A 13,321-nucleotide genomic window follows, 5' to 3' on the forward strand; every position below is an offset into this window, starting at 1 on the left:
GAGTTAAATAATATGGTCTATTTATGACCCAAGGATATGTGGTGAATACACACCAAAATTTGTAAAACAACTACTTGAATAGTTGAATACAAAGTTTAAATATTTGCTAGTATTTGCTATTCTATTTGTCTTCAAAATCAACCTTGAACTTTTATACAACAGTTTTTTTTTTTATCAAAAAGAGCGGTCACATTTATTTATTTATCAAAATAAGCATTCTAGTTTTAAAACTATCAAAAAGAACATCAAAAATAGTGTTATTCTCTTCCTATCCCTCCCGCCAACCTCCTAAATCCCTTTTCTCCAGAGGCCATTTTTCGATGCATCCGAACCATAATTTAAAATTTATAAATCAAAAGTTATTTGTATGGTTTGAATGCACGTCACCTTATCTCTCTCTTTCCTCTTTATGTTCTGATATTGACAACTTCAACATGAACCTCTTCCTGCTTTGCCATATCTCTTCTTGCATTTATGTAGCATTGCAATAGAGTAAGTAGAGAGCTTGAGTTTTGTCGTAAGGTATTAAAGAGGCATTAAAGAGTGCTACTTCAATGGGTTACTGCTTTGAAGAAAATTGACATAGAAGGATAAATTTCAAGCAAGACTACATTTAGTAGAAGAATAGAGATACAATTTAGTTATGTACATATAGTATTTGCTATAAATTGGTCTGTAATATCAAGAAAGACTAGGATGTTATTCTTTAATCAAAAGGAATGTTTGACATTATATCTACTTTCACCTCGCTCAACTGTTCCTATTAATTGTAATTTTGTCGATATCCAAAAACCCTAGGTCCATCAGGTGACCTAGAAAGACTAGGATATGGACCTAGAAAGACTAGGATGCAGTGACCAACTATTTGCTATTGATTTATCTCTTGATTTGGGGTGCAGTGACCTAGAAGATGAGATTCAAAATCCTGATATGATACTTGTCAAATACTTTGATTCTACTTGGAGTAAGAAGGAAGAGCATCATATCCCAATTTTAGAGGAATTACAATGCAATATACAAGAATTCTTAGCTAATAATATGTAGATTGAACGATATAAATTTCCCCCATAGCAGTAAAGTGACTTAGAGGAGGAGTTCACAATTACTGATGATCCATATATTCTAAATTCTTGATTGCTACAAAGGCCTATATGAGAGGCAAGAGATGTGGATGAATTTTTCATTGGATAGATTTTTGTCTTCTCGACAAGAGTTCAAGAATGCACTTGTAAAGCATGCCATGAATAAAAATATGAGATATAACCCAGTTGAAGCCCTGGTAAATAAGGTGAAAGTAGTATGCTTTAAGTAACCATATACATGGAGAGGGTTAGGCGGGGTGATTTAGAGTTTACTATTACAAAATATGTAAAAGAACAACAATTTAGTATTGGTGCAATATCCTCTAGGTCAAGGTTGACTAGGTTGACTAAGCTTGAGTTGGCTCAAATTTAAGTCTCGATGTTTAGGTTTCGATGTTTGACAATATATGGAGATTGCAGGAGAAATCACCCAATTATGGAGATTGTTGATACAATTCTGTAGGTGCAGCGGAGGCCGGCAAGAGGGGGGTGAATTGCTTCTGAAAAAATTAAAATGATACCCTCCTCGGATCTTTCAACTCAAAAGTAAAGCAACTATAATAAAATTAATAGCAGAAATAAAAGGAGACAGAAATTAACCTGGTTACAACCAAGAGGGTTGTTAATCCAGGGCAGTAAGAAAAGCGCAGTAAGAAAACTCCTTTGCTGAAGGCGGAGAAGCCTTTTACACACTTGAAATGCTCACTGGTTGTTAGGAAGTACTACAGAATTAATTGCTTGAGTTGTTGTAGAATTCCTAGTTCCAAGGGCCTTTAAATAGCCTTTGGAAATCTGATCTCGAGGGTTCAGGGCGCCTCCAACAGGGGTCCAAGGCGCCTCCATCGAGTGGGTGGATAAAACTTTATCCAAAAGCTTAACGTTCAAATCTGCTGGGTCCGAGGCGCCTTCAACAGGGGTTGAAGGCGCCCTCAAGCTGGAGGCGCCTCCAAGCCTGATGGAGGCGCCTCCAAGCTGGCTGGCAGCATTTCCAGCTTGGTTGCTTCTTTGCTTCGTCTTCCGAAGTCTCATTCTTTTGGGTGATTCCGGCCAACCGAAATAGGGCTCACCCGAACCCAATTTTCGGCCTTCTCCTCGAGTAGGCTTCCGTTCGGCTTCTCGTCCCTCGAACGCCACGCACGTTCTTCTCGTCCACCGGAGTACTCTTCCGTGGCTCTCTCGTCCTTCGGACGCACCGAGCCCGTCGGCTCCCTTCCCGTGCCATCCTTCTCGCTAGCTGCGTCTTCCGCTTGACTTCCTGCGCTCCTAAGCTCCTGCACACTCAGACACAGGGATCAAACACAAAGCAGGACCTAACCAACTTAGTTGATCACATCAAAACACCCACGGGGACCAACAATCTCCCTCTTTTTGATTTGCTTCAACTCAAGTTCAAGTTAGGGTAAAAATAGACACAAAACAGTAATTTTAAAGAAAATTACTAAACTAGCATGTTAAGCATTAGTTTGCAATAAATAAAATTGCAAGTACTAAAATAAGAGTTAACAAAAAAAAATTCTCTCCTCTCTAAACTTGTACCTATCTCTTCCCCTTTGATCATAGCAAAAACGGGGTAACAGAAAAAAAATTTTAGCAAATTTTTAAGTTTTAAAAAAAATTGTGTAATAACGAATTTTCCAAGAAAAATTTCTAAGAAACATAATTTTTAGAATTTTTCAAAAATAATTTCTAAGTCAGAAATTAATATTTAATTTTTTTTTAAAAAATGTTTTAAAAAAACTTTCAAAGCATTATTTAATTCTATTTTAATACTTTTTCAAAAAGTTTAATTAAATATTTTATTTCAATATTTCAGCTTCCATGTCATGGCGAGGCACTAGGCCTTCTTGGTTATTGGAACAACAACCACTTCCTTAGACAAAGTTTCATAAAGAAATTTTAACATTTAATTTTGCTTCTGAAAGCCTTAATTAAATAGATTAATTTAGTACAGATTTCGGAACCCAATAAAGGTTCCTTCCTACAGGGTTATTCAAAAATTTTGGGGGTACATAGTTCTTGGGCACTTTTCTAAGTTGACCATGATGATTTCTAATGTACCAATTCAATTTTCCATAAATTCTAACTTTTGATTTTGGAAATCTATTTAAGCATGCATCAGTTTTTAAATTCTTAATTTCTAATTTTAATTTATCATTTTCTGATTTTAGATGATCATACATTTTTAACGGGCATGCTTTTGCTAGGTTCAATTTTAATTCAGCATTTTATTTTTCTAATTTGAATAAGTCTTTAGAAAGAGACTTAATAAAGCGAAAAGACTGAGTCAGGGTTAGATTGCGTACCTGACTTACCTAACTCGGTGAGTCTCCCCCTTCACTGCAGCTTTCCTCTTCTGATGTTCCTCTCCCTTCATCGATGCTCATCTCTGAGCTTGACTCTTCTTCCAGCTGATGGTTAGCTAGTAGAGCTAACCCCGAAAAGGCTTCGACGTCTGATTTGGAAGATGACGAATCTGACCAAGTGACCTTCAGGTTCTTGTGCTTGGAAGATTCTGGCTTCTTGTACTTGGAAGATTCTGGCTTCTTGTACTTGACCTTTTCTTTCTGCTTGCTCTTTAATTTCAGGCAATCATCCTTGATGTGTCCTTCTTCGTTGCAGTTGTAGCAACGACTCGTTCTCCTTTTTTGCTCATGCTTCTGCGATCTAAATTTGTTAGATTTAAAAACTTATTAAATCGTCTTACCATTAATGCAGCCTCGTTTTCGTCGATCGAGGCTTCGGAGTCAGAACTGTTTACTCTTGCCTTCAAAGCAATGTTCTGACTTGTCTTTTCTACTCCAATGGGCTTTGCAATTCGAGATTCGTGAAGTTTAAAAGTTGAAAATAATTGTTCTAGAGTACTTATCTCGAAGTACTTAGAGATGTAGTACGCATCTACTAAGGACGCCCATTCTTGAGTTCTCGGGAAGGCGTTAAGCGCGTATCAGATCAAGTCCCGGTTCGTTACTTCTTCTCTAAGGTTGCTTAATTGCGTGATCAATTCTTTAATCCTCGCTTAGAGTTGTGCTACCTTCTCGCCTTGGTTCATCCGGAGGTTCGTCAACTAGGTCCGGAGGATGTCACGCCTCGCTAGCTTCGCTTCAGAGGTACCTTCGTGAAGCTCCAGGAATTTTTCCCAGAGATCTTTCGTGGAGTTGTAGCTTCCGATCTGATTTACTCAGGGGTGGCAGAACGCTGAGCAGGTGGAACTCAGCCTTTCCGTTGGTGACAAAATCGGTTTGCTCATTCTTGCTCCACGTGTTTTCTTCTTTATCTTTCGGCACTGCATATCTATATTTCATTATTAAAAGTATATCAAATTCAGTTTTAAAAAATACCTCTATTTTTCGCTTCCATGTAGCGAAATCCCCGTCGAACTTTGGAGGATGAATATTTGCTCCGGCTATCGTCTTGATTGTTATGCTTCAGTCGGCGGTTAGTCCTTCTGAGGCGGTCTGGCTCTAATACCAATTGTAGGTGCAGCGGAGGCCGGCAAGAGGGGGTGAATTGCTTCTGAAAAAATTAAAACGATACCCTCCTCGGATCTTTCAACTCAAAAGTAAAGCAACTATAATAAAATTAATAGCAGAAATAAAAGGAGACAGAAATTAACCTGGTTACAACCAAGAGGGTTGTTAATCTAGGGCAGTAAGAAAAGCGCAGTAAGAAAACTCCTTTGCTGAAGGCGGATAAGCCTTTTACACACTTGAAATGCTCACTAGTTGTTAGGAAGTACTACAGAATTGATTGCTTGAGTTGTTGTAGAATTCCTAGTTTCAGGGGCCTTTAAATAACCTCTGGAAATCTGATCTCGAGAGTCCAGGGTGCCTCCAACAGGAGTCCAAGGCGCCTCCATCGAGTGGGTAGATAAAACTTTATCCAAAAGCTTAACGTTCAAATCTGCCGAATCCGAGGCGCCTTCAACAGGGGTTGAAGGCGCCCTCAAGCTGGAGGCGCCTCCAAGCCTGATGGAGGCGCCTCCAAGCTGGCTGGCAGCATTTCCAGCTTGGTTGCTTCTTTGCTTCGTCTTCCGAAGTCTCATTCTTTTGGGTGATTCCGGCCAACCGAAATAGGGCTCACCCGAACCCAATTTTCGGCCTTCTCCTCGAGTAGGCTTCCGTTCGGCTTCTCGTCCCTCGAACGCCACGCACGTTCTTCTCGTCCACCGGAGTACTCTTCCGTGGCTCTCTCGTCCTTCGGACGCACCGAGCCCGTCGGCTCCCTTCCCGTGCCGTCCTTCTCGCTAGCTGCGTCTTCCGCTTGACTTCCTGCGCTCCTAAGCTCCTGCACACTCAGACACAGGGATCAAACACAAAGCAAGACCTAACCAACTTAGTTGATCACATCAAAATACCCAAAGGGTCCAACAAATTCCCCTCTGGTCAAGGTTTGACCAATTTGATCTGAAGAAGAGTTAAGTAGGTTAAGGTTGACCAAATACTTGACTAGGAAAGTCCTAATTGGAGGTTAGGCAAAGGAAGTCCTAGTGAGTGAAGCCAGCCAGTTGAAAAGCCCTAGTGAGTGAAGTTGGGTAGTGGGAAAATCTTGGTGAGCGAAGGCAGGTGAAAATCCTAGTGAGTGAAGGTAAGTGAAAGTCTTGGTGAGTGAAGCTTAACAGTTGAAAGTTCTATTGAGTGAAGCTAGACAGATGGAAAATCTTATTGAGTGAAGCTAAATGAAAGTCCTGGTGAGTGAAGTCAGGCAGTTGAAAGTCCTAGCGAGTGAAGATAGGCAGAAAGAAAGTCCTGGTGAGTAAAGCCAGACACATGGAAATCCAGGTGGGTCAAGGTTGACCGGACACCAAGTGTTGGGGAACTCCAAGTGGGTCATAGAGGACCGGACACTTGGCACGAGATAGTAAGTCTAAGTGGGTCAAGGTTGACCGGGCACTTGACAAGATAGAAAAGTCCAAGTGGGTTAAAGGATTGACCGGACACTTAGTGAAGAAGTCCCAGCAGGTCAAGGTTGACCAGATGCTAGGCACGAGGAGTCTCAACAAGTCACGGTTGACCGGATGTTGGGCTTGGGAGCCCTAGACTTGACTTGAGCAAGCTAGGGTTGGTCAATTTGATCGAGTGATCAAATTGAACCAAGCTCAATCGATCAGCTGATCGATTATGCATAGTGCTATGACAAACAGCAGCCCAATCAATAAGTTGATCGATTGGGAGCCCTTGTCGCGAGCACAGAGAGTAGTCTAATCAATCGTCTGATCGATTGGGCACCGCCAATCGATCGGTCGATCTATTAGGGGTTGGTTTTCTCGCGCGATCATGAGAAAGCCTGAATCGATCGGTCGATCAATTCAGGTAGTTTCCAGCAGAGCACAGAGGCATTCTGAATCGATCAGCCAATCGATTCAAGCCTCCCCAATCGATTGGTCAATCGATTGGGATATGACTATTGCGAAGGAAAGCATACAAAAACCTTCTTCCTCGCAGTGATTCGACAGCCCGTTTACTCTCCACTCCTCGCGATCATTTCTCACAGGTTTACGCTAGTTCTTGAAGCTTCTTGGAGCAAAATATTGCTGTACTTTCAAGGTCAAGAGCCGTTTCACACAAGAAGAAGAAGCTAGCTAGATTTTCATTTATGTAAATCTTGTAAGACTTTCTTTGTATTTGCTTCTTCTTTTCTTCTTGTTGTATTGAGAGATTGTACAAGGCTTCTCCACCTTCGGAAGTTACCGAGAATAAGTGTTTTTCATAGTCGAGAGTGCGTCGTGTGTGAATTCTTGGATTAGCCACCTCTTCTTGAGGTGGATACCAAGTAAATCTATGTGTTAGCGTTGTGAGTCTTGTTTCGAGTTCTTTCCACTGTATATCATCATCACGAAGCAAGCAAATGAACATGATGAGCTATTCAACCCCCCCCCCCCCCCACTAGCTACAAATCGACCCTAACATGTAGCACCGTAAGGGAAAATGTTGATCATCAAGCCTGCTCTTCCTCATTTGTAGCATCTTTTCTTGAAGAGCAATTTGTTTCTAACAAATAGTACAAACCAACTATGATTATATCTAATATAAAAGCTAGGTTTAGCATAACCATATCATACAAAAATGCATACATAGCCCGGGAAAAAGTGATGAAAAAGGTGGTTAGAGATTATGATCAAGCATATAGAGATCTTCTACTATATCTGCGTAAGTTGAGAGTCAGGGATCCTGAAACTTATGTGGCATTATATAGGAATGGTAACAATTAGTTCCAGTGATATTTTTGAGCTTTTGGCGCATGCCGAAGAGTATTCAGATTATATCTATGCAAATTTATCAGAATTGATACCACATATCTAGGGATGTAAATGAACCAAATGGTTCGCGAGCTATTCGGAGCTCGATTCGGTAAAAAGCTCATTCAAGTTCGTTCGTTTATCTTATCGAGCCGAGCTCGAGCTCGATTTCGAGCTCGACAGTTTTATCGAGCCAAACTCGACAATTTTATCGAGCCGAGCTCGAGCTTAAGGATATTCGGCTCGTGAACTCGCGAACATATTCATTTATAGGCTCGCGAGCCAAAAAATGAGCTCTAAAATGAGCCAAAAAACGAACTCTAAAACGAGCCTTAAAATGAGCTTTAAAATGAGCCAAAAAATGAGCTCTAAAATGAGCCAAAACGAGCTCTAAATGAGCCCAAAAACGAGCCCGAGCTCGCTTAACGAGTTAGGCTCGTTAACTTTGATAATCGAGCTAATAACGAGTCGAGCTCGAACTATTCGCGAGCTTGATAATTCTAAAATGAGCTGAGCTCGAGCCTTGTGATAAAAGCTCGATTCGAGCTTGAGCCGAGCTCGAGCCCGAATATAAATTAAACGAGTCGAACTCGAGCCTAATACTGTTCAACTCGAATCGGCTCGTTTACATCCCTACACATATCTAAGAGGAAAGTATCACACAATACTAATCACTAATTGTATAGAGAGTTTAAATACTTTATTCAAGTATACACGTGAACTTTCCCTAAATATATTAATTGATAATACTATAAGAAAAGTAGCTCAATGGTTCTATGACCGGAGGGAGGAAGTCTCGAAATGGGAGGGTGTTTTGACACCTAATGCTACTATAGAAATGGATTCAAGGAGAGATAAATCTAGACCATATAAAGTTCACCCCTATTCTCAATCTAAAATGGAAGTAGAGACCCGGAATACTTTATACATTGTTGATTTGGAAAGAAAATATTACAACTGCGGAGAGTTTCAAAATTATGGATTGCCTTGCTCATATACTATTGTTGTAATCATTCATCAGAACATGAATACCCTCTCATATTGTCAGCATTATTTTCATTCATAAAATTGGAAGGGCACTTATATGGATCGTATTTATCCTTATCAAAGTAAGAAATTTTAGCCTTGTAGTGTAAATAACTTTATAGTTCTATGTCCTCATAATTTTGTGCAGCCCGGTAGGTGAAAGAAGACATGGATCGAGCCGAAACATAACAGGAAGTTAAAAATCAAATGCAGCCACTGCAAACAACTTGGTCATAATCGAAGGACTTGTAGAATGCTGTCAGCCCTGCTAATTGACTTATTGTATATGTATGCAGGAATATTTTGTAAGTAGGAATATTGTGCTTGATTTATATATTTTGTATGAAGGCAAAATGGATTCATATATTTTGTATGTAGTATATCCTGGAAAATTTTATATGTAGTACATCCATATATATTTTTTTACTGGTATATGTTTGCATGAATTTGAAGATAAATAGTTGTGTTGAGTTTTATAAATTTAATATCTTTGATATGAGAAGTGTCAATTGTCTAGATATTTTAAAGTGGGTGCTTATAAATTGGGTTTCATTTGTAAGTTATAACTAAATTATGATATGTTTCAGCTAGAACGTCAGACCCACATTGGGCCTGATATTGAACCATTGATAAGATCATTTTTGTCGTGAAATAATATCAAAAGAATTTAAGTATCGAACCTCTCTTACGCTAATGTAGCATAGAGATGACTCGGGTCGTCTCCCAACGAATGTAACGATAAGATGGGAATTTAGAATTGCTTGTTATTTATGTTTTTGGATTTTTGATATGAAACTAAGGTTTGGGTTTTGGATTCTGAGCCTATGAAATAAAGAGCAATGTAAGTACGAAATCTAATCCTAATGAATAAAAGACATCATATCTACCCATTAATAGTGATCTCACAACGCATTGTCACTCTACGCTACGATTTCACCATCAACGGAATTAAACTAAAGAATAAAATTATGAACACTAAAATGAATTGTAAACAAGTAAAAATCTGATCTAATGCAAGTAAAAGAGTTTAAGCTAAACAAACTATGAAATTAAACTAATTGGCACTTAAGAAATGATTAAACTACTTAACAAAAATTCAAATACATCTAAACAAATAGAATTCTAAGTATATGGAATTAAACTCAACAACTAGCAAAAGAAATCTGTTCTACAATTGAAATGCAAGAAACTAAGCAATAAATGTAAGAAATGAAATGAGTCAATCTCTCAGCCGTAATCAACTTTAAAGCAAACTCTCTTGCCATCACACAAGAGGCCGAAGATACAACCCTCATCTTTGGTAGTTAGGGAAAAAACACAAGTAAGTCTAAACTCTAAAATCAATCTAAAGCTTGCAATCTCCCTTGAAGAATGATGAAGCTTACAAGAATAAATCGAAATTGAAAATTCAGATATGGAATCTGAAATTTTGAGTTGACCAGATGAAATGGGATGTTGTAAATGAATGGAGAGCTTACAGGAATCACCAAAGAACCCCTCCAATGATCACTGATGAAGGAATGAAGAAGATGCTGAGATGCGACGGAAAATGTAGGGACGGTGCAAAATTCAACAAACTCATCGTCGAAACCCTCTTTAGCGAACTTCCAACTGATTGAAGGTGATCTAAAAGCTGCCTTGAACCTCCACTCCAATGTTGTAGCTTGAGAAGAAGGAAGGAAGGAGAGATGGGGGGTTGCGGAGAAGAAAAATGCGGATGAACAGTAACCCGAGCCATTGTTCATCCGCGTAAAATATGCATTTTATACCTAGATTTTGAACTGGATTTGAAATCTAGTTTAGGTCTAGTTCAATTAGGATTTTAGAGATTTGGTTGGGAGGGGGGTGTTTGACTTGGATTAAGATCAAAGTAATACTAAGGGGTAAAATTAAACCCAGGTAGGGTTTTAAGCTCCTTCGTTTAGTTGGATGAACCAAGATTCCCCTTGCGATTCCATCTTCTTTTAAACCATGTAGCAATTTGAACTAACTTCCTTGTCCTACAAGATCAAATTAAAGTATATAAGGGATAATATCATAAATCAAGGAAGAAAATACAATGATGTCCAAAATAATCTTCAACTCATAAACATGGTTTAATGTGTACTTTAAGTGTGCAAATGGATAGAAAACACCAAATCACCATCTAAAATAAAGTATCAAATAATAGCTTATCAACTATATTAAGGCCACATTGGGCCTGATATTGGGCCATATCAGGTCCAACGGTGGGCTTAATATGGAAAAATATCAGACCCTTTTTAATTCTGATATAAAAATTGTATAGTTGAATTATTTCCTAAATAATAAATAGGGTTGTAAATTAAGTTTTAACTAAAAAAAAAATGATTTTATTGTACTTGTAAATTAAAACTTGAAAGTGTATGTTGTTCATTGAATTCCAACAATTGCACTATACCGTGCCAAATGGCACGACACAAGAACTTCATTGAGAGTGGTTAGAACCTAGGTTTGACACCATATCTTCTCTTCACTCAACCCTTCCTATTGATTGATATTTTGGTTAAATCTAACTATCCTAGGTCCATCAGTGGGTTTTGTCAAACCCATTGATGGACCTTGAGAGGTTAGATTGCGCCCAAATTAATTCCTGTGGTTTTCTGATGCATCAAGGACTCCAACGGTGTCGTCTATTGTTGATTTAGATCTCTATGGAGTCGATCTAATCTTATGATAAATTTCAGCCAGAATGTGAGTCTGATAAGAAAAAATATCAGGCCTATAATGGGCCTAATGTGAGATAATATCAAGCCTAAGCTAGGCCAAATATGAGAATATCAGGCCCACGTTAGGCCAAATATGAGATCATATCAGGTCTAATGGTGGACTTGATTTGGAAAAATATCAAGCCCTTTTTAATCCTAATGTGAGAATTGTATAGTTGAATTATTTCTTAAATAACAAATAGGGTTGTAAATTAAGTTTCAACTTTAAGTTTAAACTTAAAAAATAGAATTTTGTTGTGCTTATAAATTAAAACTCAAAAGTGTGTGCTATTCATTGAATTCCAGCAACTGTACTGTTCCGTACCAAATAGCACGACACAAGAACTTCATTAACAGTGGTTAGAACCTAGGTTTGACATCATATCTACCTTCTACTCACTCAACCCTTCTCATTGATTGATATTTTGGTGAAATTCGACTATCCTAGGTCTATTAGTGGATTTTGGTCAAAATCCACTAATAGACCTAGAGAGGCCAGATTACACCCAAATCAATTCTTATGGCCTTTTGATGCATAAATGACTCCAATAGTGCCATTTATTATTGATTTAGATCTCTCCAGAGATGATCTAATCATATAATAAATTTTAGCCAGAACGTGGGCCTGATACAAGAAAATATCAGGCCTATAGTGGGCTTAATATGAGATAATATTAGGCCCAAGCTGAGCCAAATATGGGAAAATATTAGGCTCATATTGGGCCTAATATGAGATTATATCAGGCCCAACAGTAGACTTGATATGAGAAAATATTAGGCCCTTTTTAATCCTGATGTGAGAATTGTATAGTTAAATTATTTCCTGAATAACAAACAAGGTTGTAAATTGAGTTTCAACTCTAAGTTATGACTTAAAAAATAGGGTTTTGTTGTGCTTGTAAATTAAAACTTGAAAGTATGTGTTGTTAATTGAATTCCGACAACTGCAATGTTCTATACCAAATGGCACGACATAAGAACTTTATTGATAGTGGTTAGAACCTAGGTTTGACATCATATCTACCTTCTCCTCACTCATCCATTCACATTGATTGATATTTTGGTGAAATCTGACTATCCTAGGTCAATCAATGGATTTTGGTCAAAATCCAGAATTTGGGCCTAATATGGGAAAATATCAGACCCTTTTTAATCCCGATGTGAGAATTGTATAGTTGAATTATTTTCTAAATAACAAATATAGATGTAAATTGAGTTTCAACTCTAAGTTACGACTTAAAAAATAGGATTTTATTGTGCTTGTAAATTAAAACTCAAAAGTGTGTGTTGTTCATTGAATTCCAGCAACTGCACTATTCCATGACAAATGGCATGACATAAGAACTTCGTTGACAGTGGTTAGAACCTAGGTTTGACACCATATGTACCTTCTCCTCACTCAACCCTTCCCATTGATTGATATTTTGGTAAAATCTGACCGTCCGAGGCAGGGGCGTAGCCAGGATTTACCCTTAGAGGGGCAAATTCAATAAATTTAAAAAAGTAATACAACACAAAATTAAATTATCCAATTCTAAAATTCAAAAATATATTTAAAAATATAAATTATTTATAAACATTAGTGTAGATCGACTTTCACAAACTAAAAGCTTAAATTTTGAATTTAAATAGTTGAAAATTAATTTAAAATCAAAATTTCATGCTTAGTCCTTGGTTCTATTTGAAACAACAATCCGTCAATCCCTAAAGTTTATCTATAACTCAAAGTTGAAGAACCATCTATGACCTCATTTCCTCATAATATTTAACATTCTTACGTTTGAGACTACCATTTCGATCTAAATAACTATCAACCTTCAACCTACTAAAATAACGTTCATAATTTTTCAATTCTCCTTCAATTAATAAATAACTTGTTTCTTGTTGACAAGATTTTTTTTAAAAAAAACAAAGGGGGAGAAAGAGTTGAGTAATTTGAATTAGTCGAACAAATTCTATTTTTTAGAATTTTAAAATAAGATGAAAATTTAATCCAATCAATGGAGTGGGAGCTTGTGGGGTTCCTTAACCCATTGACCTTGGTTTGTTGGTTCCGGACATTGTAGTGGAGAGGCGGCGAGGGATCAAAATGTAGTGGTGATGCAGCACGACAACCGGATCAACCACATGGAGGCGCTTTAGGTGGCGCACGAGCGACGTCCTTGGGACCTGCCATTGGCCGACGAGGGCCGGATCCGGGCGTGGACAATCGGGAAGCAGCTTCGTGATTCTGGATTCCTAATCCATCGCGT

This window comes from Zingiber officinale, chromosome 6B, assembly GCF_018446385.1.
Source record: "Zingiber officinale cultivar Zhangliang chromosome 6B, Zo_v1.1, whole genome shotgun sequence".
NCBI lineage: Eukaryota > Viridiplantae > Streptophyta > Magnoliopsida > Zingiberales > Zingiberaceae > Zingiber > Zingiber officinale.